Here is a 15042-nt window from a genome sequence, read left to right on the forward strand (position 1 = left end):
ATGCTTAGACATGCTATGAAATATCTTCTTTTTGAAATGCATTCATTTCTAGTGGATTAATTAATTAATTAATTAATTAATTTATTTATTTATTTATTTAAGTTAACACAGTGTAGTAAACAGACTATTGGACTTTGAGCAAAGAATTTCTGGGTCAAATCCTTCCCTTGGGTACCCAACATGGCAGAATAGGGGCAGGAACTTACCTGAACTCTCCCCCAAGCCCCTCCAAATATTTCAAAATAATGACTCTAAACAAATTCTATAATGGCAAAACCCATAAGAAGAACCCATAAAAGTATAGCATTTTTTTTTATACCCGAAGACAACTTGGAAGATTGACTGCAAAGTTCTATTGCATCAGAGTAAGAGTGGAACACAGTGCAGATACCACTAAGAAACCAGAAGCAGACCTTGGGGTGATTAAGTCAGTGGAAACAGGGGTGACTTCTAGACCTCTCAGTCCACAAACACCAAAGATGATGTAGAAGATTTGCAGGAAAAGTTTATTGCACCTCAATAAGAGAAGAGCACAGTCTAGTGCAGGCCAAACCAGCAGAGCCCCAATCCAAAAAAGCAAGAGCAGGCCTTGGGAGCCACTATAGTGACAGAAGCTTTTTCCACAGCTCCCAGTCCAGAGAAGGTAAGGAGGTTGAACAACTGGTCAGAAGAAGATTGTTTTTGTTTGTTTGTTTGTTTTGTTTTGTTTTGTTTTGTTTTGTTTTGTTTTGTTTTGTTTTGTTTTGTTTTCTGGCACTGGGGTCAGCACTCTGTTGTTTTGTTCATATGCAGATTTGGCTGCAAATCCAAGGCAAGGAGAAGTACTAGTACACCAGAGTTTGTAACAACAATGTGACTTCTTATAGTTGCAGGGTAGAAAAGAGTCCTTGTGGCCACTCACAAACCTGAGAACAATCTAAGAGATTAATAAACACACTACTCTTTAGATCATGCCACATTGGAAGAACTGAAAAATTTCAGGTCATTAGAAACATCTCTGAAAATAGCTCCACAAAAACTCTGAAAGTTAAGATAATACACCATCAAACCTGGAAGAAGAGTTCAAAGAGTTCAAAGTTAAGTAATAGATTGGGGAAAAGAAAAAAAACAAGAAATTTCTGGTCATAGAAAAGTATTGTGATGACCAGGACGATCAAAACACAAACTCAGAAAGAATTAACAAAGTCAAAGTTCCTCCAAGTCTCTAAGCCTCCAAGAAAAATATGACTTAGACTTAGGTCATAAGATAGTTCATAAAGGATTTTGAAAAGCAAGTAATAGAAGTAGAGGAAAAATTGGGAAGAAAAAAAGAATAATACAAGAAAATTATGAAAAATGGGTCAAAAGCTCAATAAAATAGACAAACAAAAATACTGTTAAAAATAACACCTTAAGGGACTAGTTGATATAGTGGATAGAACACCAGTCCTGAAGTCAGGAGGACCTGAGTTCAAATCTGGCCTCAGATACTTAATACTACACTTCTTGAAGGTGTGAAACTGGGTAAGTCACTTAACCTCAATTGCCTCAGCAAAAACAACAACAATAACAACAAAAACTAAAAAAACCAACTAGGCAAAAAGGTAAAAAATATGTAAAAATACAATGAAGAGAAAAATGCTTTAACAAAAAGCAGAATTGGCCAAATGGAAAGAGGCAGACAAAAATTCACTGAAGAAAAAAACCTCATATAGAATTGAACAAATGGGAAAGGAGGTAGAAAATCTGACTGAAGAAAATAATTTCTAAAAAATTATAACTGAGCAAAAGGAAGCTAATGACTTTTTGAAAAATCAAGAAACATAATACAAAATCAAAAGAATAAAAAATAGAAAAAAACATGAAATATCTCATGGAAAAATAATTGAGTTGGAAAATAGATTCAGGAGAGATAATTTAAAAATAATGGGCTACTTGAAAGCTATGATTTAAAAAAAGCCTATATGTATTTTTTCAAGAAATTGCAAATTGTCCTGATATTCTAGAAGCAAAGGGTAAAATAGAAATGGAAAGAATTCACAGATCACCTTCTAAAAGAGATTCCAAAATGAAAATTCCCAGGAATGTTATAGTCAAATACCAGAAGTGTCAGGAAAAGAAGAAAAAAAATATCATGGAGCCATAGCCAGGTTAAAACAAGGTTAATTAGCTTGCATAGTATAGTATCATATAGCATTAAAGGGCTTAGAATATGACATTCTAAAAGGCAAAGAAGCTATAACTGCAGCCAAACATCACTTACACAGGAAAACTTTTTATTTTTATTTTTCTGCAAAAATGTATTTTATTTGAATTTTCGGAGAATGATCAGAAGAAAGGACAGGGGAACTATGAGGTAGTCAGATTTCCCAAGATCTTAGCATAGGAGTTTTCCCTAAGGGGAATTATATAGAACCAGCCTGGCAGGCACAGGGAAGTCTGTATACAATTTGAATTTGAACTGCAGTGACTGGGTCCAGGACAGAAACAAAGGCAAGGCCAGATGCTCAATTGAGACTCACTAAGTCTTCCTTAAGACAGCCTTTATGGACACTGAGGGCTGGACCTAGAGAAGGTAGAAGGACATCTATCCCAGCTCCTTCCAGGGCCCACTCTCTTTCTGGGACTTGTCCTCTCTCCCTCGTGTTGGGATCACTTCCTGGATTGCTCATAGTTTTTTTTTTTTTTTTTTTTTTCAACTAGGCACATGTCTCCTTCACAGCTTGTTTGAAGGGTATAAACTGTAAGTCTGGAAAATAGGTCTTCAACTTCTTGTTGCTGTTCCTGAACTGTCTATCTGCCTCGGTTGTGTCAAAGTTGTTTCCTTTGGAAGACCATGGCCTCCACGATGTTCTCAGCTGCCTCCCTGATGAATACCTGATCCTCTTCACCCACTGACAGAATGATAGGCTCCACCTCATTGTATTCTCAAGGGACCCAGAGGGAAAGGCAAGCCAGGTCCAAGGATTAGATGAATTCCTTTTGAGGCTTCCCAGTGCCCCACACAGTCAGAGCAGAGCCATTCTTCTTTGCAAGGCAGACTTCATGGATGAGGCCAGGAAGTACATGGCCATCTTCAATGTTAAAGTTGTCATGGGGTCCAAAAGTGTTTGTGAGGATGACAGCAGTGAAGGTGTAGCCATATTGCTGAAAGTATGCCCTGTTTTGCATGTTGATCATGCACTTAGTATAGGAGCAGCCAAAGTTGCTGTTGTGTGGGGGTCCACTGTGAATCATGGTCTCATCGATGGGATAGGTGGTCTTCTCAGGGAAGATACAGGTGTAGAGGCAAGAGATCACCTTCTGGGTGCCCACCTCAAAAGATGAGTGCAAGACATTGATGTTGATCTAAATGTTCTTTCTCCAGGAGTATAGGTTATATCTTTGAGGTATTAAAAACAAATTCTATGAAATATAAGTCTTTCAATCATTCTTGATGAAAAACTCTCTGTTCTAAATAGAAGATTTGGCTTTCAAAAGCAAGACTCAAGAAGAGCATAAAAAGTCAAACAGAAAAAGGAAATCATAGGTACTTAATAAGGGTAAATTATTTACATTTGGAAGATAATATTTCTAACTTATAAAAACATTCACATCATTAACAGTTGGAAGAAGTACATATAGATCAAAGTTAGAAGCGTGAATTGAATATGAAGGGATAATATCTTAAAAATAAAATTAAGATAAAAAATAAAATTGACAGAGAAATGTATGAGAGAATGAAAAAATGAGTAGAATAGATTAAATTATCTCATATAAAAAAGAAAAGAAATAACTTTTGCATTGGAGAGGATGATCGGGGAGTTGGCAAGGAATCTTTGAACTTTACTTTCATTGGAATTGGTTCAAAGAGGAAATAGTATCACACTCATTTGGGAATAGAAATCTATCTCACTTTATCAGAAAATAGGAGAAGGGCATAAGGGCATAGAGGAGGGATGATAGAAAGGAACATAGACTGGGGGAGAGATTAGTCAGAAGCAAAACACTTAGGAGAAATAAGGTAAGAGGAAAGAAAGAAAATAATGAAAAATAAAATAGAGGAAATACAATTAACAAATGTAACTGTGAAAAAAATGGAATCTAGTGTCTCTGATAAAGGACTTATTCCTCAAACATAAAGAAAACTGAGTCAAATTCACAAAAATAACAGTCACTCCCCAGTTGAAAAATGATAAAAAGTTACAAAGTTTTCATGTGAAGAAATCAAAACTATAATCATGTTAAAATTTCTGTCACTATTGATTGAGAAATGAAAATTAAAACAATTTTGAGGTGCTAGCTCATACCTATTAGATAGGACAGAAAAAAGAAGATAAATGATGAAGAGGATGTGGGAAAAATGAAGCATATATCCTTAGTGGAACTGTGAACTAATTCACAATTAGAGGTATTTGAAATTATGCTGAAAGTATCATAAAGCCATAAATACCCTTGATCTAGTAATACCACTGGTAGGTCTGTTTCCCAAAAGAGATAAAAAAGAAAAAGAAAAGATCTGTACATACAAATATATTTATAGAAGTTCTTTTAGAGGGACAAAGAATTGGAAATTGAGGGGATGCCCATCAATTGGAGAATGGCTAAACAAATTGTGATATGTGATTATGATGGAATACTATTGTGTTATAAGAAATAATAAGCAGGATGCTCTCAGAAAAACCTGGAAAGGCTTTCATTAACTCAGGCAATGTGAAATGTAATGTATACAAATTGCAGCAATAGTATAAGATGACCATCTGCGAATGATATAGCTATTCTTGGCAATACACTGATACAAGACAACTCTAAATGACTTATATTGAAAAATGGTATCCATCTGAAGAGAAAGAACTACTGTCTGAACACAGATTTAAACATTTTTTTGGTCTGTAATTGCTTTTACAACATGAGTGTTATGGAAGTTTTTCATGATGCTACATATATGACATGTTGTGTTGCTTGCTTTCTAAATAAAGAGTAAGAATGGGGTAAAAATGAAGAAAAGAAGGAAGGAAGAGATTTTGAAGCTCAACGTTTTTAAAATGAATGTTAAATTTGTGTTTAACATTTAAATAATTTTTAAAAAGAAGACAAAATAGATCTTTTGCTTGACAAAATGTGATCATAAATAAGTCATTTCAGCTTTCTGAGCATCATTACTGTGATTGTAAATTGGGGATAATAATATATGTAGAATCTACCTCACAGGAATATCATAAGACATAAAAGGGATGTCTGAAAAATATTTTTCAAATCAGGAAGCATCATATGGATGGCATCTCATAGTAAGAAGAGATATAAATGATCGAGGATCCAAGGCAAAGTTTATTTGGAAAGGTAATGGCAAATTTGCTAAGACATATCTCCTACATTAATAAGTTCCAAGATTAGTAGGGGTCCTAATGATTTGCTGGGGATAGAAAGATAAGATAAGAAGAAAAGAAAGATAGTACTTGCTCTAAAGGGACTTATACTTGAAGCTACAAAATATACAATGATATATAGATGTAACTCATGTTGCTATGCCTTCTTGCTACTTACTACATACCCATTTTCCCCTTGTTATTCTATGTTTTGGACAGCAAGCAGAATGAAGGGAAGAGTAGAATTGCTTAAAAGAAAGAGACTACCAAAAAAAAAAAAAAAGCTCAAATGGTACAGTTTAATTTGATATTTACCTAGTAGACTTACCAAAAAGGCAATCAAGAGTGCTTTGGGTTGTTCACTCTCTCTCAGACTTCTGCATGCAGCTACAAAGTATCAGGAAGAAAGAAATGAAGAGAAGATGTTTGATGTTATGGACCACATAAGATAAGTATTAAAGGGATGACTCATTCTAGACTCTGGATATAGCACATTGTGGAGAAATAGACTGAGATTATCTGAGCAGGAGGTCACAGGAGGAGTGGAAGTAGAAATTTTCTACCATAACCTTAATGAAATATGCATATATCATCCATAAGCAAAGTACATTCTACTCAGAACATCAATGAATGAATTAAAATGTCTTTAAGTAGTTTGCACCATCTCCTCCCTCCCCAAACACATACACATCCCTCCCATAACTGTGGGACAAAACATGTTTGAAAGGATCCCTTCATAAATATACTTCAGGTACATATGTGCCATGGTAATAGTGAAGATAAGATAGAGAAGATAAGGTAGGGGGAATTGAAACTTCACCTTTATCAGGTTTGTCCATCACTTATCAATTCGGATTTTATAGTTATGCTAAACTCACTGAAAGACAATGATAAATAATACTTTAGATTTAGATACTTTAAATAGCATTTTAAGATTTGCACATTTGTAAAAATGAAGTCTTTCCTATTTCTTTTCAATGTCAATACATTTCATCTATTGATTATTTCCAATTTATTCTGTATGTTTCCACGATGCCTTTTTCAGTATGACATGAGATCTTTGATAACAGGTAATATTTGTTGGTTAAATAACCATTTTTTTTTTTCTATCTTCAGTTTCTGGAAAATAGTAGAGATTTTATAAATGCTTATCCTTACACAGATTCACCTAATAACTCTGTGAGGTATATACTGCTTTTTTTCTTCCATTCTTTAGGAAATGGTTTTAAAGAGTTTACTGAATTGATCAAGGTTGCACAGATAGTAAATGTCTAAAGCAGTATTTGAATTATTTCTAATTATAAATCCAGGATGCTAACATATCCTGCTAAACTATTTAGCTGTCTAATTTCATTGCTCTATGATAATTTTCTTTATCCTATATGTCAAGTTAAAAAAATTATATTCTTTGGGGATATACTGAGGAATGAAAATATTATACATCCAAGTGTTTAGGGGCATATCTGACAAGAAAGTTTTGAATTATTTTGAAGATAAGAATGTCCCACTAACTTTTAGTTTGATGGCCTCCTGAAAATTTTTGTATGCTGATATATTTTAAATTTTAAGATATATTGGGGCGGAGCCAAGATGGCGGAGAAGAAACACACGTCTCTGTGAACGTCCTCACTCCCTCACAACCAATTAGATAAATTAAGTCTCAGAATTAGCTCAGGACTGATAGATACCATAAGGACTGGAAGCACGACTTACCAGCTGAAGAGAACCTGGAGTTTCAACAGGAAAGGTCAGTTCCCAGGGGAGGAATAAGACAGACCAGCACAGACGGTGGGGTAGTGGCACACTGTGCCCATTGCGCTGGGAAGGGCTCTGGGATCAGAGAAGCCACTGAGGTAAAGGAATCTGGCACAGGCTGTTAGCTCTTCTCTGCTAATTATTAAGCAGTTCAGAAGAGAAAGCCAAAATATTTTAAAACTCAGATTAGATTTTCCCCGGACCCTGGAGGTGACTCAGCAGATTTCGGCACCAGGGGGTGTAACCTCAGCTACCTCCTGAGAATAGTTAAGAGATTGACAAGTGGGTGGATACGGCCCAAGGCAACACACACTGCCTAGCTTAGCTGGAGGGAGTGGAACTCAGCTCCAGGAAGTCCCAGAGAAGCGGAACCTTTGAACTAGGTACCGTGGTTTCTGGCAGACACTTCCAGTTTGAGCACAGGGGCTTTTCAAGTCACCTGCTGCAGACATCCACGCCCCACCCGGACACATAGGCTGGGCTTTGTGCTGTCTTTACTATTCTACACCCTTAAAGCACAGTAGTGCTAATCACCTCTGAGGCACTTCCAGGGAGGGGGTGGGGAACTCTCTCCCAGAGCTCTATCTTAGCTCAGGCGCAGGAGCCGCTGCATCCATCAGGTCTGGGAGGAAGCTGGTAAAGAAGTAAATAAATAATTTCCTACCCCAGGGACAGACCCCAAAAGATTTTTTTAAATATGAGCAAAAAAGCTAGAAAAACCATAGATTCCTTCTATACAGAGAAAGAGCAGGTATCCAACCCCGAGGAAGTTAACAGCAGAGAGTCAGCAGATAACAACCCAAAGGGGAACGATCCCTGCCCCCCATCACATAACTCTCTCCTAGAAGAAACTCTTAAAAAATTGAGGGAGATTGAAGAAAAATGGGGAAAGGAAAGGGAAGCTATGATAGAGAATAACAACGTCCTGAAATTAGAGTTGGAAAAAATAAAGAATTCACAGGAGATGCAGGGAAACAAAATTTATGAATTAGAAAAGGTTAAAAAAACACAGGAAAGTAGGATTTCTGAATTGGAAAAGATAAAAAAAGTCTCAAGAAAATAGAATCTCTGAATTGGAAAAAGAAAATAATTCTCAAAAAAAAAATTAGGGAAATGGAAAAAAATTCAATAGAGCAAAATAATTCATTTAAAAACGAAATTGGGCATTTACAAAAAGAACTAAAAACTGTGAAAGAAGAAAATAACTCCTTAAAAGTCAGGATGGAACAAATAGAAATGAATGATTCACAGAGAACCCAAGAATCAGTCAAACAAAACAAAAAAAATGAGAAGCTGGAGAACAACGTCAAATACTTACTGGGAAAATCTATAGACCTGGAAAATAGATCTAGGAGAGATAATCTGCGGATTATTGGACTTCCAGAAAACTATGACCAAAAAAAGAGCCTAGATTCTATTTTACAGGAAATTATCAAAGAGAACTGTCCAGAGATAATAGAAACAGAAGGGAAAGTAGATGTGGAAAGAATTCATCGAACTCCTTCTGAAATAGACCCTAAAAAAAGAACACCACGGAACATAGTGGCTAAGCTGCAGAATTTCCACACAAAGGAGAAAATCCTGCAAGCAGCTAGAAAAAAACAATTTAAATACCAAGGTGCCACAATAAGGGTCACCCAAGATCTGGCTGCCTCCACATTAAAAGATAGAAGGGCCTGGAACCTGATATTCCGTAAGGCAAAAGATCAAGGACTGCAACCAAGAATGAACTACCCAGCTAAGTTTAGCATCTTTTTCCATGGAAGAAGATGGTCATTCAATGAAACAGAGGAATTCTATATGTTTCTAAGAAAAAAACCAGACTTAAACAAAAAATTTGATCTACATCCACAAGACTGAAGAGAAACAGAAAAAGGTACACAGAACCCTTGAGAACTGTAACTCTGTTGTGGGTATATAAAAAATACTCAAGGATAATTTGATTTTACTGATATAAAAGAAAAAAAGGGGGTGTAGTAAAGGGAAGGAGGTCGGGTCAGAAAAAGGGGAAGGAGTGATAAAAAGAGGGAAACTACATCCCAGGAAGAGGCATAGAAAATACACCATATCTGAGGGAACTTAGTGAGGGGGAGAATCATTGTGTGAATCTTACTCTCATCAGGAGAGGCTCAAAGAGTAAATAATTAACATATTTGTTTTTCAGAGAATTTTCTCTCACCTCATTAAAAGGGGGGAGAGGAAAAGGGAAAAGGAAAAGGAGAATAAGTGAAGGGACTTGGAGGGAGGGGGGAGGGATCCTAAAAAAAAAAAAAAAGAGGGAGGGTTGCAAGTCACAAGGGGGGTCTGTAAATTAAATATCGGGGAGGAGGATCAGGGGGGTCAAGGGAAAAAAGCATAATCTGGGGATAATACGATGGCAGGAAACACAGAATTAGTAATTTTAACTGTAAATGTAAATGGGATGAACGATCTCATCAAACGGAGACGGATAGCAGATTGGATCAAAAAGCAGAACTCTACAATATGTTGCCTACAGGAAACACACTTAAAGCAGGGAGATACATACAGAATAAAGGTAAAAGGTTGGAGCAGAGCCTATTATGCTTCAGGTAAAGCCAAAAAAGCAGGGTAGCTATCCTTATCTCAGATCAAGCAAAAGCAGAAGTAGATCTCATTAAAAAAGATAAGGAAGGAAACTATATCCTGCTGAAAGGTAGCATAAATAATGAAGCCATATCAATACTAAACATATATGCACCAAGTGGTATAGCATCTAACTTTCTAAAGGAAAAGTTAAGAGAACTGCAAGAAGAAATAGACAGTAAAACTATAATAGTGGGAGATCTCAACCTTGCACTCTCAGATTTAGACAAATCAAACCACAAAACAAACAAGAAAGAAATTAAAAAAGTAAATAGAACATTAGAAAAACTAGGTATGATAGACCTTTGGAGAAAACTGAATGGCAATAGAAAGGAATATACTTTCTTCTCAGCAGTTCATGGATCTTATACAAAAATAGACCATATATTAGGACATAAAGATCTCAAAATTAAATGTAGGAAGGCAGAAATAATAAATGCCTTCTTCTCAGATCACAATGCAATAAAAGCTACATTCAGTAAAAAGTTAGGGGTAAATAGACCAAAAAGTAATTAGAAACTGAATAATCTCATCTTAAAGAATGACTGGGTGAAAGAGCAAATTATAGAAACAATTAACAATTTCACCCAAGATAATGACAATGATGAGATATCATATCAAAATCTTTGGGATGCAGCTAAAGCAGTAATAAGGGGAAATTTTATATCTTTAGAGGCTTATTTGAAGAAAATAGAGAAAGAGAAGATTAACGAATTGGGCTTACAACTTAAAAGGCTAGGAAAAGACCAAATTATAAACCCCCAACCAAAAATTAAACTTGAAATACAAAAATTAAAAGGAGAAATCAATAATATTGAAAGTAAAAATAGTATTGAATTAATAAATAAAATCAAGAGTTGGTTTTATGAAAAAGCCAATAAAATAGATAAACCTTTGGTAAATTTGATCAAAAAAAAGAAAGAGGAAAATCAAATTGATAGTCTTACAAATGAAAAGGGGGATCTTTCCACCAATGAAGAGGAAATTAGAGAAATAATAAGGAGTTACTTTGCCCAACTTTATGCCAATAAATTTGATAACTTAAGTGAAATGGATGACTTCCTCCAAAAATATAGGCTCCCTAGAAATTGCTTAAATAGTCCCATTTCAGAAAAAGAAATAGAACAAGCTATTAATCAACTCCCCAGGAAAAAATCCCCAGGGCCAGATGGATTCACATGTGAATTCTACCAAACATTTAAAGAACAATTAGCCCCAATGTTATATAAATTATTTGAAAAAATAGGGGATGAAGGAGTCCTACCAAACTCCTTTTATGACACAGACATGGTACTGATACCTAAACCTGGTAGATCGAAAACTGAGAAAGAAAATTATAGACCAATCTCCTTAATGAATATTGATGCTAAAATCTTAAATAAGATATTAACAAAAAGACTTCAGAAAATCATCTCCAAGATAATACACTATGATCAAGTAGGATTTATACCAGGAATGCAGGGCTGGTTTAATATTAGGAAAACTATTAATATAATTGACCATATTAATAATCAAATTAATAAGAACCATATGATCATCTCAATAGATGCAGAAAAAGCATTTGACAAAATCCAATATCCATTCCTACTAAAAACGCTTGAGAGTATAGGAATAAATGGACTATTCCTTAGAATAATCAGGAGCATATATTTAAGACCTTCAGTAAGCATAATATGCAATAGAAATAAACTGCAACCTTTCCCAGTAAGATCAGGAGTGAAACAAGGTTGCCCACTATCACCATTACTATTCAATATAGTACTAGAAACGCTAGCCTCGGCAATAAGAGCCGAGAAAGAGATTCAAGGAATTAGAGTAGGAAATGAGGAAATCAAACTATCACTTTTTGCAGATGACATGATGGTATACTTAGAGAACCCCAAAGACTCTGCTAAAAAGCTACTAGAAATAATTCAAAATTTCAGCAAAGTGGCAGGATACAAAATAAATCCACATAAATCCTCGGCATTTTTATATATCACTAACAAAATGCAACAGCAAGAGATACAAAGAGAAATTCCATTCCAAACAAATGTTGAGAGTATAAAATATTTGGGAATCCATCTACCAAAGAAAAGTCAGGAATTATATGAGAAAAATTACAAAACACTTGCCACAAAAATAAAATCAGATTTAAATAATTGGAAAGACATTCAGTGCTCTTGCATAGGCCGAGCGAATATAATAAAGATGACAATACTCCCCAAACTAATCTATTTATTTAGTGCTATACCAATCAGACTCCCAAGAAACTATTTCAATGACCTAGAAAAAATAACAACAAAATTCATATGGAAGAATAAAAGGTCGAGAATTGCAAGGTAACTAATGAAAAAAAACTCAGAGGAAGGTGGTCTAAGAGTACCTGATCTAAAGCTATATTATATAGCAGCAGTCACCAAAACCATTTGGTATTGGCTAAGAAATAGACCGGTAGATCAGTGGAACAGATTAGATACAAAGGACAAAAAAGGGTACATCTATAGGAATCTAATCTTTGACAAACCCAAAGATACCAACATTAGGGATAAAAATTCATTATTTGGAAAAAACTGTTGGGAAAACTGGAAATTAGTATGGCAGAAATTAGATATGGATCCACACTTAACACCATATACCAAGATAAGATCAAAATGGATACATGATTTAGGCATAAAGAGGGAGATAATAAATAGATTAGAGGAACAGAGGATAATCTACCTCTCAGACTTGTGGAGGAGGAAGGAATTTATGACCAGAGGAGAACTAGAGATCATTATTGATCACAAAATAGAAGATTTTGATTACATCAAACTAAAAAGTTTCTGTACAAATAATACTAATGCAAACAAGATTAGAAGGGAAGTAACAAATTGGGAAAATATTTTTAAAAACAAAGGTTCTGACAAAGGTCTCATTTCCAAAATATATAGAGAACTGACCATAATTTATAAGAAACCAAACCATTCTCCAATTGATAAATGGTCAAAGGATATGAACAGACAATTCTCAGAGGAAGAAATTGAAACTATATCCACTCACATGAAAGAGTGTTCCAAATCACTACTGGTCAGAGAAATGCAAATTAAGACCACTCTGAGATACTACTACACACCTGTCAGATTGGCTAAGATGACAGGAACAAATAATGATAAATGTTGGAGGGGATGTGGGGAAATTGGGACACTAATACATTGCTGGTGGAGTTGCGAAAGAATCCAGCCATTCTGGAGAGCAATCTGGAATTATGCCCAAAAAGTTATCAAACTGTGCATACCCTTTGACCCAGCAGCGCTACTACTGGGATTATATCCCAAAGAAATACTAAAGAGCGGAAAGAGACATATATGTGCCAAAATGTTTGTGGCAGCTCTTTTTGTTGTAGCTAGAAACTGGAAGATGAATGGATGTCCATCAGTTGGAGAATGGTTGGGTAAATTGTGGTATATGAAGGTTATGGAATATTATTGCTCTGTAAGAAATGACCAGCAGGAGGAATACAGAGAGGCCTGGAGAGACTTAAATCAACTGATGCTGAGTGAAATGAGCAGAACCAGAAGATCACTGTACACTTCAACAACAATACTGTATGAGGATGTATTCTGATGGAAGTGGAAATCTTCAACATAAAGAAGAGCCAACTCACTTCCAGTTGATCAGTGATGGACAGAGGTAGCTACACCCAGAGAAGAAACACTGGGAAGTGAATGTAAATTGTTAGCACTAATATCTGTCTGCCCAGGTTGCATGTACCTTCGGATTCTAATGTTTATTGTGCAACAAGCAAATGATATTCACACACATGTATTGTACCTAGACTATATTGTAACACATGTAAAATGTATGGGATTGCCTGTCATCGGGGGGAGGGAATAATTTTGAAAAATGAATACATGGGATAATATTATAAAAAAAAAATATATATATAATAAAAAAAATAAAAAAAAATTTTAAGATATATTAATATTAATTTTTCTATGTTTTTTTGATCTATTTAATCTTTAGGATTGGAATATCTGGCTTCCAATTAATTTTTAATTTTTGTTTCCAAGTCCTTTTATTGAATGTAATTTCTATTATATTTTGGGGAAAATGAATTTAATATATCTGCTTTCCTGCATTTATTTATAAATTTTAAAATTCTCTATACATAGTCAATTTTCCTGAATGTTCAATCCACAGCTGAAAATTAGGCATACTTAGGGCAGCCAGATGGTGTTGTAGACAGAGCACTGGAGGACCTGCGTTCAAATCCAGCCTCTATATACTTAACACTTCTTAGCTGGATGAACCTTGGCAAGTCACTTAATCCCAGTTGCCTCACCAGAAAAAAAAAAAAAAAAAAAAAAAAAAGCATGCTCCTATTTATTCCTTTTCAGTATTGTCTAGATATGTTAAATTTAGAGGACTTTAAAAAGGTCATTCATTTTAAAAGATCTTAACTTCTTTCATATACATTTATTTATTTAGGCTAAATGTATTTACTTCTAAGAGGAAATCATTGAGGTACTAGAGAGCTACAGTTTTTTGAATATGTATTTCTATTTTGTACTCAGTTAATTTTTCCTTTAAGAATTTAATTACTGTGCCATTTGGTAAATATATGTTTAGTATTATTTTTAATTGCCCATGATATCTTTTAGCAAAATGTGATATTCCTGATTATCTCTTTTAATTATACCTAGTTTTGATTTTGCCTTGTTTGATATCAAAAATGTGGCTTCATTCTCTATTTTTTCTCTACTACCTGTATTTGATTTTTATTTGATTTTTTTTTTTTTGGTTGGTATTTAAAAACATCTTTAGCTTTATTTGATTTTTTTTTTTAACATTTGCTTTAACTCTTGTATACATTCTTATAGTATTTGTATCCAGTTTGCATTTTTCTCTGGGAGTTTGCTGGTAAGTATTTTTAAAAAATTAATCTTTTCTTTCATGTTTATATTCTGAGGTTCCCTCTAGCCATAATAGTTCTTTATCATGAGATTCTTTTTTGTTTGTTCATTTCTTCAGTTTATTTCTTGACTTAGAACTTTGTGGTAATGCTAAGCTCTGTACTTTTTTAGGGGGGAGTAGTATTTATCTTGAGCTTTGATCCTTCTGCTGCTTTTACTTCTTAGGCTTGGTACCTGAAAGTTTTCAAAACTATTAAAATTGTGTGATCTAGGTTGAGGTCTGAGCTCTGTGAATTCCTGATACAAATTTGGATATAAAAATTCTTCCTGTTTGGGAGTTTCTGCAGACTGTTGTAGTCAGGCAGGATTAGCTTGCTCGAATTTTTCCAGGTTCAAAGAAACAGAAATACTAAATTCTCTTAAGCCTGAGTCTCCTATACTGGATATTCTATTCCAGGCTTCCATGATGGGCTATTGATATACTC

The 15042-nt window shown here is 34.8% G+C and overlaps 1 pseudogene; it reads right to left on the reverse strand.

Annotated features, from left to right (window-relative positions):
- Positions 1-2678: 2678 nt before the first annotated feature.
- Positions 2679-15042, reverse strand: part of LOC141552678 (GDP-L-fucose synthase pseudogene) — a 116000-nt pseudogene continuing 103636 nt past the window's right edge.

This window comes from Sminthopsis crassicaudata, chromosome 2, assembly GCF_048593235.1.
Source record: "Sminthopsis crassicaudata isolate SCR6 chromosome 2, ASM4859323v1, whole genome shotgun sequence".
Classification (NCBI taxonomy): domain Eukaryota; kingdom Metazoa; phylum Chordata; class Mammalia; order Dasyuromorphia; family Dasyuridae; genus Sminthopsis; species Sminthopsis crassicaudata.